At 46.0% G+C, this 15,620-nt stretch overlaps 2 non-coding genes across 2 annotated transcripts; both read right to left on the bottom strand.

The window, feature by feature from the left end:
- Positions 1–1,991: 1,991 nt before the first annotated feature.
- LOC115933666 (small nucleolar RNA U13) lies at positions 1,992–2,092 on the bottom strand. The gene has a single exon (XR_004069528.1). It is a non-coding gene; the product is annotated as a small nucleolar RNA U13 (small nucleolar RNA).
- Positions 2,093–7,272: 5,180 nt separating this feature from the next.
- Positions 7,273–7,466, bottom strand: LOC115933672 (U2 spliceosomal RNA). The gene has a single exon (XR_004069530.2). It is a non-coding gene; the product is annotated as a U2 spliceosomal RNA (small nuclear RNA).
- Between the last annotated feature and the right edge of the window lie 8,154 nt (positions 7,467–15,620).

The raw sequence follows: 15,620 nt of genomic DNA, 5'->3' as shown, positions 1-15,620 counted from the left end.
CGGATAGTGCTTTTTAATGTCATGTTTAAGATATATTTTCCTAATCCTAGACCAGGGTTTCTCCACCTGGCACTGATGACATTTTGGGTCAGATGATTCTTTGTTGAGAGGGGCTGTCCTGTGCATTATAGGATGTTTAGCAGCATCCGTGGCCTCTACCCACTAGATAACAGTAGCAACTCCCTTCCAACCTAGTTGTGACAACCAAAAATGTCTTCAGACATTGCCAGAAGTCCCCATGTTTCAGAAACATTGCCATAGATCATAAACATATTCTCATATGACGCCTTATAAAAGCTTCATAGTGGGCCAGTGCGGTGGCTCACGCCTGTAATCCCAGCACTTTGGGAGGCCGAGGTGGGCGGATCACTTGAGATCAGGAATTCAAGATCAGCCTAGCCAGCATGGCTAAGCCCCATCCCTACTAAAAATAAAAAAATTTAGCTGGGCATGGTGGTGCACGCCTGTAGTCCCAGCTACTCGGAAGGCTGAGGTAAGAGAATCGCTTGAACCCAGGAGACGGAGGTTGCAGTGAGCCAAGATCATGCCACTGCACGCGAGCCTGGATGACAGAGCGAGACTCTGTCTCAAAAAAATAAAAAAAATTTTTAAAAAAGCTTCATGGTGGCTGGGTGAGGTGGCTTACACCTGTAATCCCAACACTTTGGGAGGCCAAGGAAGGTGGACTACTTGAGGCCAGGAGTTCCAGACCAGCCTTGCCAACATGGCAAAACCCCATCATCTCCACTAAAAATATAAAAATTAGCTGTGCATGATAGTGCACACCTGTGATTCCAGTTACATGGGAGGCTGAGGCAGGAGAATCGCTTGAACCCAGGAGGTGGAGGTTGCAGTGAGCTGAGATTGTACCACTGCACTCCAGCCTGGGTGACAGAGCAAGACTCTGTCTCAAAAAAATAAAATAAGTAAATACAAAGTAAAAGCTTCATATATATATATATATAGTTCAACTGGAATTGATTTTTGTGCAAGCCGTGAGGCAGGCATCCTACTTCATTTGTTTGAAGATATGGTGGGGGGAAACCAAAGGGTTTCTGTTTTTTCTGTTCTCTCACTCAACAATCAACACAGAAGACTTCTGTGACCAAATGTATGGAGTTTTCCCCCACACACCAAGCAAACAGTCGGTTCTGCAGCTGACACCAGTGGGTGCACTCTAATCTAATTCACTTCTCACACTCTCAACCTGGAGATGGCATCAGGTCCCACATGTTGAGGACTCAGTCCCCAAAACTGCCCCTGCCCCCGACTTTGGAGGCCAGTTGCAAGCCCCAGGCTGTTTTACTTGTGCTGCTGATCAACCAGCTATGAATTAGGGTTCCCAGGACCTCCTCCTTAGGTTCAGTTAATTTGCCAGAGTGGCTCACAGAACTCAGGGAAACACTTACTTATGGTTGCTAGTTTATTATAAAATATATTAGAAAGGATACCAATGAACACTAGATGAAGAGCTGCAGAGGGTGAGATATGAGGGAAGGGGGCAGAACTTCCAGGTCCTTCCCAAGCTCCTCCCCATGTTCCACCCTCTAGGAACCTCCATTCGGCTGTCCACAAGCTCATCTGAACCCTGTCCTTTTGGGTTTTTATGGAGGCTTCACTACATAGGCATGATTGATTAAACCACTGGCCATTGGTGATCAACTTAGCCTTCAGCCCCTGTCCCCTCCCTGGAGGTTGGGGGGCAGAGCACAAAAATCCCACCCCTCTAATCCTGCCTTGGTCTTTCTGGTGACTAGCTCCCTTCTGAAGCTACCTAGGGGTTGCCAGCCATCAATCAACTCATTAGCACACAAAAATATATCACTTTGGAGAGTCTAAGGATTTTAGGAGTTGTATGCCAGGAAATGGGAAGACCAAATATGTATCTCACAATATCACATACCATACTTTTCCAACACCATTTATTGAAGTTTGTCTCCCTCACTGCTCTGAAGTTCTTTGTTATTTTATTTTATTTTATTTTTTTCTTATGTTGGACTGGTAACAGGCAGACCTTACCAGGTTTGAGAAAGGCTCATCCCACACATGAGTGTGAAAACCCAATCATCATGCTTATGAACTGCAAACAGATCTGCCTTTGTTATTCAACAAATGTCCATTTGTTCATAGTTCTGCATCTGGTTTCTGTATTCTGTCATATCTTTGCACCAGTACTCCTCTGTCTTCATTACTGTAGCTTCATGAGAAGTCTTTATATTTGCTAGAGCAAGTCATCTCCCTATTCCTGTCTTTCCGTATTCAAGTATGTGTTGATTTCTCTTGGCATTTTATTTATATATAAACTTTAAATCTGGCTCATCAATTTCTGTAAACACTTGCAGTTTTGCTTGGGGCTACACCGAATCTGTAGGTTAATTTGAGGAGAACTGACATCTTTCCAGCATTACAACTTTCAGTATATGAATATGGCTTACGGCTCCATTTATATAAGCATTCTTTATTCTTTTGTGTTCCCAGAAGATGGACTTTGTCCACCAAACTTCTCCTAGAATCCTGAAAGGCCACACGTTTTAAGCCCTAGGCCCAATGTCACATATAATGCCTGTGCAATTTGTGGGTTTGCTTATTTATGTCAGATGTAATTTCGTTTTTAAATTTTTTATTTATTTTTTTGAGAAAGGGTCTCACTCTCACCCAGGCTGGAGTGCAGTAGCGCGATCACGGCTCTCTGAAGCCTTGACTTCCCGGGCTCCGCTGATCCTTCCACCTTAGCCTCCTCAGTAGCTAGGACCACAGGCGTGTGCCACAGGCATGCACACATGCACAGGTGTGTGCAGTAGAGACAGGCTTTCACCATGTTGCCCAGGCTGGTCTCAGAACTCCTGAGCTCAAGTGATCCTCCTGCCTTGGCTTCCCAAAGTACTGGGATTACAGGTATGAGCCACAGCACCCAGCTAGGTGTGATTTCAAGTACTGAAGAAGCTTACAAAGATAAGGACTTTATTAAAAGAATATTTGCAGGTTGGGTGTAGTGGCTCACTCCTGTAATCCCAGCACTTTGGGAAGCCCAAGGTGGGCAGATCACCTGAGGTCAGGGGTTCGAGACCAGCCTGGAAACATGGCAAAACCCCATCTCAACTAAAAATACAAAAATTAGCCAGGCGTGGTGGCATGCGCCTGTAATCCCAGCTACTTGAGAGACTGAGGCAAGTGATTCTCTTGCATCCAGGAGGTGGAGGTTGCAGTGAGCTGAGATCGCGCCACTGCTCTCCAGCCTGGGCGACAGAGTGAGAGTCTGTCTCAAAAAAAGAGAGAGAGAGAAAAAAAAGGCCGGGCATGGTGGCTCACGCCTGTAATCCCAGCACTTTGGGAGGCCGAGGCAGGCAGATCACAAGGTCAGGAGATCGAGACCATCCTGACTGACACGGCGAAACCCCATCTGTACTAAAAATACAAAAAAATTAGCCTGGCGTGGTGGCGGGCACCTGTAGTCCCAGCTACTCGGGAGGCTGAGGCAGGAGAATAGCGTGAACCCAGGAGGCGGAGCTTGCAGTGAGCCGAGATCGCGCCACTGCACTCCAGCCTGGGCGACAGAGCAAGACTCCTTCTCAAAAAAAAAAAAAAAAAAAAAAAAAAAAAAAAATTGCAATGTGAAGAAATTTGGGAGAAAGGAAGATAAAGTGGGAGAAGAAACAAAATGGATGCCCCTGCAAGTCCAGGCTGTGTAGCTGCCCAGTCTTGGTGAGATTATTGTCACCATTGAGCAGGTAGGCACAGATTTCACCTTTGGGCAGCCCTGAATGTCAGGCTCAGCACCATGAAATTTCACACTTTATTGTGGGCTCCCTAATGTTGCGCTCTGATTATTTGATTCAAGTAACATATATGGGCATGGTGCTGGCACATTTCATCTTCAAATAACCCTTGCTGAGGCAAATGGGTTTTTTTTTTAAATTCCATTTTAAGATGAAAAGTAAAGTTTAAAGAGGTTAAGTGACCTGCCCTTAGCCACCTATAAAAAATAGCATGTTCAAGCCCATCTTCTGATTCCAAGGCCAATGCCTGCCCTCCTTCCATTCTACCTCCCCACAGTGTGTGGGATTTCTGCTCTTGCTGTTTTATAAGCTCTAGAGACTTGGAAGATATCTAATATACAGAAGGCAGATGCTAGTTATTATCAGACAAGATGAAGTGAAAGCAGGAAAGGGCTCACTTCTTTTCTTTCTTTCTTTCTTTTCTTTTCTTTTCTTTTTTTGAGATGGAGTCTCACTCTGTAGCCCAGGCTGGAGTGCAGTGGTGCAATCTCGGCTCACTGCAACCTCTGCCTCCAGGGTTCAAGTGATTCTCCTGCCTCAGCCTCTCGAGTAGCTGGGACTACAGGCATGCACCACCATGCCCAGCTAATTTTTGTATTTTCAGTAGAGACATGATTTCACCATGTTGGCCAGGCTGGTCTTGAACTCCTGACCTCAGGTGATCCACCCGCCTCTGCCTCCCAAAGTGCTGGCATTACAGGCCTGAGCCACTGAGCTGGGCCAGGAATCACTTAATGATGGCATTGCCAAGGGTTGTAGATGCTGAAATTTATCAAAAAGGGATATTCTTGTTGCTGTGATGGACAAGGGCTGCCCCACCCAGACTCCTTAAGGCTCTTCCAGCCCTGAAATAAACCTTGGTGTGGAGTATTTATATGCTAAACAGATCACTTTCTTGCTTACTTTATCCATTATTTCCATGGCTCTCTCTTGTCCCTAAGCTGCTCCTATGTCTATGGTTTCACCCTGGAGGGCCAAAAGTTCCAATAACCAAGTAAAGCCCATGCTTGCTTAGCCCACAAAGGGGAACAAGTACTGCATACTTCCCATTTCAACATCTCTTTTGGGGGTACCAGGGTATAAAACTCCCTTGTCCTGCTTTTATTTTTTATTTATTTATTTTTGAGAAAAGGTCTGCTTCTGTCACCCGGGCTGGAGTTCAGTGGAGCTATAATGGCTCACTGCAGCCTCAACCTCCCTAGGCTCAAGTGATCCTCCTACCTCAGCCTCCCAAGTAGCTGGGACTACAGGCGTACACCACCATATCCGGCTAAGTTTTTGTATTTCTTTCTAGAGACAGGGTTTTGCCATGTTGTCCAGGCTGGTTTCGAACTCCTGGGCTCAAGTGCTTTGTCCACCTCAGTCTCCCAAAATGTTAGGATTACAGGCTTGAGCCACCATGCCTGTCCTGTCCTGGTTTATAACAGATGAGGTGAGGCTGCTATGCAACTTTTATTTTGAAAAAGAACTATGCAGTTAGATTTCCCTGACCTTTCCTCAATGAGCAACTCATTTCCCCATCTTCCTTTAATCTTGTCATAACGTACCCAAGGATGATATAAACCCACCTCCACCAACAGTAGAAGAAAGACTCAAAAACACCACACCTTTTCCAATCAATGGCTGTGTCCTCAAGCCCTTAGGAGTAAATAAGTTTTGCAAATGAAATTTTATTTTACCTATAGAAAGACTAAAGATTTGTAATCAAAAATGCAATTTATTGCTTCTACCCAAGATCAAGGGTAGTATCTGTGCTTATTATGTAATATCTGACACATCCACTTCCTGAGAACAAAATAAGTGGGTTTTAGGAGCAGAAGAACGGTGCTCCAGGTAACTGATGACTCCAGTATGGCTCTATCCCTTATGCCGTCCGTTTTAATATGAAACCTGCCTTTTTCCCTTTTATTTATTTATTTATTTTTATTTTTATTTTTTGAGGTGGAGTCTCCCTTTGTCACCCTGGCTGGAGTGCAGTGGTGGATCTCTGCTCACTGCACCGTCTGCCTCCAGGGCTTAAGTGTTTCTCCTGCCTCAGCCTCCGGTGTAACTGGGATTACAGGCCGGGTGTAACTGGGATTACAGGCGTGCACCACCACGCCCCAGCTAATTGTTGTATTTTCAGTAGAGATTGGGTTTCAACATGTTGGCCAGGCTGGTCTCGAATTCTTGACCTCAGGGTATCTGCCCACCTCTGCCTCCCAAAGTGCTGGCATTACAGGCGTGAGCCACCGCACCTGGCCTTTCCTTATTTATTTTATTTTTTTGAGACAAGGTCTCTCTGTCGCCCAGGCTGGAGTGCAGTGGCTCGATCTCAGCTCACTGCAACCTCCACCTCCCAGGTTCAAGCAATTCTCCTGCCTCAGCCTCCCGAGTAGCTGGGATTACAGGCACCCGCCACTACGCCCGGCTAATTTTTGTATTTTTAGTAGAGATGGGATTTCACTATGTGGACCAGGCTGGTATTTTTATTTTTTTTATTGAGACAGAGTCTCGCTCTGTTGCCCAGGCTGGAGTGCAGTCGCGGGATCTTGGATCACTGCAACCTCCACCTCCCAGGTTCAAGCGATTCTTCTTTGCTGAGATTACAGGCACCCACCATCATGCCCAGCTAATTTCTGTATTTTTAGTAGAGACAGGGTTTCACCATGTTGGCCAGGCTAGTCTCAAACGCCTGACCTCAGGCGATCCGCCCGACTCGGCCTCCCAAAGTGCTGGGATTACAGGCGTGAGCCACCACGCCCGGCCTCCTTTTTATCTTTGTTATTTTTTGAGACAGGGTCTTGCTTTGTCATCCAGGCTGGAGTGCAGTGGCACAATCATGGCTCCTTGACCTCCTGGATTCATGCGATCCTCCCACTTCAGCTTCTTGGGTAGCTGGGACTACAGGCATGAGCCACCATGCCTAGCTAATTAAAAACTTTTTTTTTTTGGTAGAGTGCCAGGTGCAGTGGCTCATACCTGTAATCCCAGCACTTTGGGGTTGGGGGTGAGGATCGCTTGATCCCAAAGCCCAGATCCCAGGAGTTTGAGACTAGTCTGGGTAACGCGGGGGAAACATCCCTCTCTACCAAACAAAAACAAAAACCATATATACATATGAAAACAAAAAAATACACACTAGCCCGTTGTTATGGCACGTGTCTGCTGAGAGGCTGATATGGATGTTCGAACCCAGGAGTCCAAACATGCAGTGAGTAAGCCAGGATCGCACTATCTCAAAAGACTGAGTCTCGCCATATTTGCTCAGGCTAATCTTGAACTGGTGGGCTCAAGCAATTTTCTTTCAAAAAGAGCTGAGATTGCCTGTGTCAGCCACCTCGCCTTCGAAAATTTAATTTAAATTGTAGACCCATGCTTCGTAAACTGCATGCATACCTGCGCTTCGTAAACTGCAAGCATATCTGTTCTTCCTTCTTCAGCCATATTGCTGTGAAATTAGAAACAACTTTTCGTCGTTCCCTAAAGTACAAGCCTGTTTTTGTTACTAATAGTGAGTAAGCACACCGTTTCTGGAACTACTGCCATACCCGATCTACGCGTAGAGTGGATAGAGCAAGCTCTATATTCCCATCTCCCAGTTCCAAACATGCGTTTAATACAGCGTCCTCAAATCAAGAACATATCAGATATTAAACTGATAAGAACAGATACTACACTTGACTTTAGCCAAAAGGCCGAGCAAGGGATACCAGTTGTATGGGTCCTCCCACGTCCTCCCTTCTTTCATCCACCTTAAGGTCACGGTGAGAAACCTCACCTTCGGTAAACATCTCAGCTGCTTTCTGATGTAAATATTATATTGAAAACATAGGCCCTTTGAGACATTTTGTCCGCTTCTTGACTCTTAGTGACTTCGAGCTTTGTCGCCCCTTTTCCTTGGTCGCAAGGGCCGTTCATTTGCATGTCCCACCCGCTCTGCGCCCGGGAGGCGTGGCCACCAAGGGGCCGGGCCCTGCACAGCGCCCTGGGGAAGCTGGTTTGAAAGCTCTGGAGCGACCCCAATGCCGGGTAAAGGACAAGATTTGCCCAGACGGAAGGGAATTTGGGGTGAAGTGGCCGTAAGTGTGTGGGACGAAACCGTTTCGGGCAGAGCGGTCGGAACTCACCTGAGGAAAGCATGGGGGAGGAGTCACTAATAAGAATGAGTGGCAGGGACAGGGCGGCCTTGCAGCGCCCTGTGTGTTGGAAGGGAAGACCGTGCAGCGCGATGGGGACCAGGGCGGCGGGCCGCAGCCAGGGTGTGGGTGGGCGACGGTCAAGGTGCCTTGAAGCGGATTCTGTCCTCGGGAGCTGCGGTTCTTCTTCCTCCGCCCTCACTGGCGGGCGACCTTAGGCAGGGAGTGAAATGCAACGGGAGCCCTGGAGGGAGGGTGAAGCCGCGCGTGCAGGAGGAACCTCCTTTTGGCGAGTTCAGGCCCCGCAGCTGCGGAGGTAGGGGACCCTGTGTGGCAGCCTGCTGAGAGGCTGCGTGCTCCGCGCGGTTGGAGGGGGGAACCTCCAGCCCACCTCCTCTTTTTCAGCCAAGAAACCGCTAGTTACCCCCTTTCTTATGTGACCAAGATTGTAATAACCCTGTCACCTTTCACGGCCCTCCAGGTCTGCGCCCATCCTCCTCTGAGGATTCGCTCATCCACCCCGAGGCCTGTTTTCCTCACTTGTTGTCCCTCTGGCAGACCCTAGGCCCCTTGGAGTCCAGCCACCATCTATCTGCCCGCTGTTTCCACCCACCACACTCCCTCCCCAGTTCTATCCCAGCTCTTTAAACTGTTGGCGTTCAAACCTCAGACCATGACAGCACACGGGCCTGGACTCCGGTATGGCCCTGGACAAGTTCCTTAATCTCTCTGAGCCTCAGCTTTCTTCCGTGTGAAGCAGCGGTAACATTGTTATTAGAAGCCTCCCGGCCCCAGCACACCGACGTACGTATAAGTGGATATCCATCCTGCCTGTGAGGGGTCGTCTTTTCTTTGGGTTGTTTGTTGTCCACAGAGGTCCATACTTTATGTTCCTGGAGGCACCAGCGGAGTCACTGATGCACCCTTGCATCCAGCATGTTTAAGGGAGACAGTCTGGGGAGGGCAGGGAAGAGCCTAGAGGGTCCCCTAATGATTAGGGCTGTGATGGGGATGTTACTGGAAAAGGGTCCCTATCCAGACCCCAAGAGAGGGTTCTTGGACCTCCTGCAAGAAGGAATTTGGGACAAGTCCATAAAGTGAAAGCAAGCTTATTAAGAAAGTAAAGGAATAAAAGAATGGTTAGTCCACAGGCAGAGCAGCGGCATGAGCTGCTCGACTGACTATACTTACAGTTATTTCTTGATCATCTGCTAAACAAAGGGTAGATTATTCATGAGTTTTCCGGGAAAGCCAATTCCTGCAACTGAGGGTTCCTCCCCTTTTTAGACACTATAGCGTAACTTCCTGATGTTGCCATGGCATTTGTAGACTGTCATGGCAGTGGCAGGAGTGTCATTTAGCATGGAAATGCATTATAATTAGCATAGAATGAGCAGTGAGGATGACCAGAGGTCACTTTCATCACCATCTTGGTTTTGGCCGGCTCCTTTACTGCATCCTGTTTTATCAGCAAGGTCTTTGTGACCTGTATCTTGTGCGGACTTTCTATCTCATCCTGACTTAGAATGCCTAAGCTAGTGGGAATGCAGCCTCGCAGGTCTCAGCCTTATTATACCCAGCCCCTATTCAAGATGGAATCGCTCTAGTTCGATCGCCTCTGACAGGGGCAGTGCACTTTTACATCTTGGCCTTTGCTGCCTTATCCTTCCAGATCTTTCAGATGCTTGCCCTCTGGCATTCTAGGATAGGAAGACTGCTTCCAAAGTGACGCAGGATTTTTCTCAATTTTCCAACTGCAGACTTCTGGCTGGCGATGCCCCTGCCCATGCCTAGCTCTGCCCCAGGCAGGAGGTGCCCTGCCCACTTGGGCTTGCACTCTGGTGGGGATCCTGCAGCCACCGAGACTGCATGCTCAGCCCCAGTAGGAGGGGGTGTGTGATCAAGTGAGTGCCTCATCTTGCCAGCCACTCCAAGTGCTGGCACAGGAGCGGGGTCCCTTTGGGGCCTGCAGCTGGATCAGGCCTGTCAGAAGCGACTCCCGGGGGTGAACTCTGGCATCCAGATGAAGGGAACATGGTGGCACCCCAACAGGAAAGCGCTCGACTCTGAAGCCCCAGAGGGGGTGTTACAGCCATGCTAACAGCTCTTTTAGTCCCACTGTCAGCAGCCTGACAAACAGGGGCATGTTAACAACAAACGGGGGGTGTGTTAACAACTCTGTCAGTCCCGTTGCCTGCTCCTGCTGGAGGCTCCCTGGCTGGCCTGGCCCTGCACTGCTTCTCATGGCAAGGGGCTGCCACTGGGCACAGACGGTGGGGGAGATGTGGAGGGCTATGGTGTTACTGCCTTCTTCGTACCCTTTGCTGACAATGGAAGGGTGAAAAGGGCGGAGAAGAGTTTTATGAAGTGATGAAACAGCTCTCAGTGGAGAGGGGATGCGAGGGTGGTCCCTGACCTGAAGTCGAGTGGTCTCTCTCAGTGTGGCTGGGTCCGGGGCTTTTCTGGGCTCAGAAGTGGGGACTGCGTGCTGATTGGTTTACGAGTATGCAAAAAAGGCTAAAACAAAGGCACCATTCAAAGGTGGCATGACAGTGTAGAAAACCAATTAGGGAAGGGTAGATACATGTAAAGTAAGTGAAGGGTGGGGATCAGTCAGAGGAAAGTGCACCAACAGGAAGAGAGGTTCTCAGTTCAGTCCATGGATTTATCCAAGACTTGTAGCTTAGCTTTCAGGCTTTAAACTGCCTTTGGTTTGAAAGTTGGGTTTCATTAGGGACATGCCGCTATCTGCTTAGGGGTTTGTCTGCCTCCTGCCACTATTAAAAGTACTAAATCAGTGCATCTAGCCCGAGGGCTGCCCCTAGTCCAGCCAGCAGAGTTTTTTGTTTTGTTTTGTTTTTCTTTTAATTAAAATTTTAATTAAAAGGGACTAATATAGAGGGTTTTTAAAAAAATTACCATATGTGTTGAGTATTTATGCTATGCCAAGCACTTCCCATATATTTTCTCATTTAATCCTCAAAATAGCAAGGGTGATTGCCTTATCTCCATCCTATAGATGAGAAAGCTGAGACTCAGAGAAATTAAGAAACTCACATGAGGTCATGTTGTAGTAAGTTAGTTTTTGCTGCATCATAAACCACCCAACTGTTTATGATTTCAAACAGGTAATACTTGTTTCTCAACAACTGGTTGGGGGCCGGATGGCCAAGGGGCCTCATATTTTAGGGACAGGAGGAGCTCATCGTCAGCTGGGTGATGGGGATGCAACCACAAGTCTCATTATCCAGGAGAGCTTGAACATAGGGGTTGAGTTGCAAAAGCAGCATAAGGGCAGCAACACAAGAACTTTCCATGTCTCACTTATGTCATATTTGCTATTCTCCCATTGGCCAAAGCAGGTCACAAGGGCATGGCCAGCTGGTATGGAAGGGGACAACCAAAGGGGTGGACACAGGGAGTGAGAATTTTTGCCATTTTCCCCAACAAAGAATCGCCATCCATAGCTTCTAAGTGTACAACTGGAAATCAAAACTAAGTTTGTCTTACTTGGAAGTTCAAAACTGTCTTAGAGCTACTGCCTGGGGTCTAGGAATCCAGAACATTCCACACATTGCCTAAGTCAACAACCTGTTGCACACACACACCTGCAACTGTTTTGCAAAAGTATGTGGATCTGGTTGTCATTGATAAAATGCAAATTAATTTAGATGTATTATTCAATTCGTAGTATAATTTTGTTGTATTTTCAAATCAACAGATATTTACGTAATTTCGAAGCAGCTCTTCACAAAATATTCATTAGTTACAAAAGGAAGTCACTTCACAGTGGAAAAATCTGGCAGGTGCCACCTTAATCAAGTAACCAAAACGAACATCATCCGTAATAGGACAAATTGCAATCGTGTGCCTCCTGATAGTCTAGCAAGAAGAACACAGCATCACTTCTATGATGCTCCTGCCAATAATACATAATTGGAATCTAATCCTAAAGCAACACATTCAAATTAAGGAAAATTCTACAAAATAATTGGCCTGTAATAGAAGTGTAAAGGTCATGAAAGTTAAGGAAAGACTGAAGAACTGTTCCAGACTGAAGATGAAAGAGATGTGAGAAATAAGTGCAGTGGTGATTCTGAACTGGATCCTGACTTGGCAAAACTTGAATAGGTCTGTTGGTTGGATGGTAGAAATATAGTAATGTTGATTTCCTGATTTTTGCTAGCTATATTACAATTTTATTGGATTCAGTCCTTGTTTACAGAAGACACACAGTATGTAGGGGTTATAAGGAGTCAGCTCAGGAACTTTCAAATCATTTAGCAAAACAAAAGTTCTTCGTACTTTAATTCCAAGACTTCTATAAATTTGAGATTATTTTTAAAATACTTAAAAAAAACTCCTTTAAAGTCTCTCAACATGCTGTCCTATTAATAATAGATTTCTAAATTTTTTATTTTTATCAACGTTTTGTGTGCCCATAGTTTGAAGTATTAAATTGTTTTTATTTATTTATTAAAACATTTTTTAATGTCACTCCATTCAGAGGTAATGAAGTGTTAGTTTTTTTTGTTTGTTTTTGCTTTTTTTTTTTTTTTTTTGAGACAGTCTCGCTCTGTCACCCAGGCTGGAGTGCAATGGTGCAATCTCGGCTCACTGCATCCTCTGTCTCCCGGGTAAAAGCAATTCTCCTGCCTCAGCCTCCCGAGTAGCTGGGATTACAGGCACCCGGCACCATGCCCAGCTAATTTTTGTATTTTTAGTAGAGACAGGGTTTCACCATGTTAGTCAGGCTGGTCTCGAACCCCTGACCTCAGGTGATCCAACCGCTTTGGCCTCCCAAAGTGCTGGGATTACAGGCATGAGCCACTTCACCTGGCCTGAAGTGTTAGTTTTATGTCTTTTTTTTTTTTTTTTTAAAGAAAAGTAGTTCCCTTATCTCCACTTTCCCCCTTTCCTGCACCTCAGAGGCAACTGCTTTCAGCTGATTACTTTGACAGGCGTGACCTTATTTCCACATAATTGCTTATGTCATGATTTTTTTCTTTTTGAGATAGGTTCTTGCTCTGGGGCCCAGGAGGGAGCGCAGTGGCGCTCTTGTAGCTCACTACAACCTTGAACTCCTGGGCTCAAATAGTCCTCTGGCCTCAGTCTCCTGAGTAGCTGGGACTACAGGTACATGCCACCATGCCTGGCTAATTTATTTTCACAGAGACAAGGTCTCACTATGTTGCTTGGGCTGATCTCTAACTTCTAGGCTCAAGTGATCCTCCCGCCTTGGCCTCCCAAAGTGTTGGAATACAGGTATTGAAATCAAGTTTAGCCTAAAGCTGCCTCCTTATATATTTAAGTTTGGCCTAAAGGTTTGTCTGTATATCGTGACAAGTGGAGGTGTAAACAGACTACACTTGTGCCAATCACTGAGTTTTGGCCAATCAAATGTAGCCAACTGTTCAAACCATGTTCAGATAAGGCAAATGCCAAGCTGTAGCCAGGCCCAGCTGTTTCTGTACCTCACTTCCATTTTCTGTCCGCAAACCTTCCACCGTGTGACTGCGCTGGAGTGTCTGAGCCTACTCTGGCTGGGAAGGCTGCCCAATTCTTGAACTGTTTATTGCTCAATTAAACTCCTTTAAATTTAATTTGGCTGAAGTTTTTCTTTTATCACAGGTGTGAACCATCGTACCTGGCTGTCCTAAATTTTTAAAAACTATCATGCAACTCATAGGTGCTTCCTCAAGACTGTCATTATCACATACTTGTAGTATGCCCTTACTCAGTTTTTATGGTTTTAATTTAAAAATTGGAAAAAGAATCTGCCTGCTCCACTCAGTGTAGTTCAGTTGTGTGCTGCTAACAACTGAACCATGGCATCTATTTTGAAACCATTTGGAAGAAATCACAGTACTTTGGTATCTTACTGAATATTCTTAGGTAGTTGGCTCCTGAACAACGTGGGGGTTAGAGGCTCTGAACCCTGTGCAGTAGAAAATCCGAGTATAACTTTTGACTCTCCCAAAACTTTACTAATGGCCTGCTGTTGACTGGAAGACTTACCATATCATAAACAGTTGATTAACACCTGTTTTGCATGTTACCTCTATTACATGCTATATTCTTACAATACAGTAAGCTAGAGAACAAAATGTTACTAAAAATCATAAGAAAGAGACCATAGATTTACTATTGAGTAGAAGTGGATCATCATAAAAATCTTCATCCTCAACATTAGTTGGGTAGGCTCAGGAGGAGAAGAGGAGGGGGTTGGTCTTGCTGTCTTTTTTTTTTTTGAGATGGAGTTTCGCTCTAGTTGCCTAGACTGGAGTGCAATGGTGTGATCTCAGCTCACTGCAACCTCCGTCTCCTGGGTTCAAGTGATTCTCCTGCCTCAGCCTCCGGAGTAGCTGGGATTACATGCGCCACCATGCCCGGCTAATTTTATATTTTTAGTAGAGACGGGGTTTCTCCATGTTGGTCAGGCTGGTCTCGAACTCCCGACCTCAGGTGATCCGTCCGCCTCGAACTCCCAAAGTGCTGAGATTACAGGCATGAGCCACCACGCCCGGCCTTGGTCTTGCTGTCTTAAGTGTGGCAGAGGCAGAAGAAAATCTGTGTATAAGTGGACCTGTGCAATTCAAGGCCATGTTGTTCAAGGGTCAACGGTAGTTTTGAACTTCCCCCAAGCATTAGACTCAAAATAACCTGTGGAAAAGAATTTTGTCAACTCTAAAAATGCTGATAATTCAGCTGACCTTGTTTGTAATACCTATCAATAAAGACTATACTATCTTGGGGTTTTCAGAGAAGAAGGAATCTTTTAGGACTGATAATTCACAGCCTGCTTGTGCTCTACTTCGGTTTTCTTTTGACCAGTAGACCAGACATGTTAAAAACAGAGGGAGTAAAATCACTGCACAAAATAATCTTACTCTGTCAGTGCCATGGAAGAACAGTTGATTTGGGGATCTACTCAGTCACTTGGAGACTAGTCACATAGTCAATTATAAATCTACCTAATCATATAGTTTTTTAGCCTATATTATCATTTTGTCCAAATCTTAAAAAAAAGTTATATTCCTTACCTATAGGCAAATATATCACTAAGTTTATTTCCTTATTGATAGGATTAAGTAATCAAGGAACGGGAATAGTCTAATTTTTCTGTTCTTGGTGATTCTGATACAGCTCCGATGACTGGAGGAACACCAGGGTCCTTGGTCTTGCGCTGACAGGATTGACATGGACACACATGGATTGGTTTTAAGAAGCAAAAAGTGTAATAGGCTAGAAAGAAGGAAAGAAGAAGAAAACAGCTCCCCTGTACAGAGATAAAGGGAGGGGGGGGGGATTCAAACAAAGAGAAAACCCTGTGTGCTGCAGAAAAGTGGCTGCTTATACTGGGATGCTGGAGGAGGCGGTGTCTGGTTTCCATAGGGCCCAGGGGATTGGTTAGACAGGTATGTCATTCACGTAGCCCGTGAAAAAACTGGCCCTCCCATCCTAGCCTTTTAACATGCAAATGCAGGGTGCCATGTCATTCTACACACATGGGGATATGTTGGGGCAAGGGAGAAGACTGAGGGAATCGCCATGTCTGGGTGGACCCAGTTTCTAGTGGCCGGGATTTGCATAGCAAAGCTTGCCAGCCCAGCTCTAAGAGCAGGGGCTTTCCTGCTAGATAAATGTTTCTGGAGCTGCTTTAAAAGAAACAACTTCCCAAGGACCCCCTTTTCCTCTCTAGCTGCCTAAAATAATTTCTTAATAA

The sequence above is a fragment of the Gorilla gorilla genome, chromosome 12 (genome assembly GCF_029281585.2).
Source record: "Gorilla gorilla gorilla isolate KB3781 chromosome 12, NHGRI_mGorGor1-v2.1_pri, whole genome shotgun sequence".
NCBI classification, from domain to species: domain Eukaryota; kingdom Metazoa; phylum Chordata; class Mammalia; order Primates; family Hominidae; genus Gorilla; species Gorilla gorilla.
Note: the sequence above shows the minus strand (reverse complement) of the source record. Positions and strands in the feature narration are given on the sequence as shown.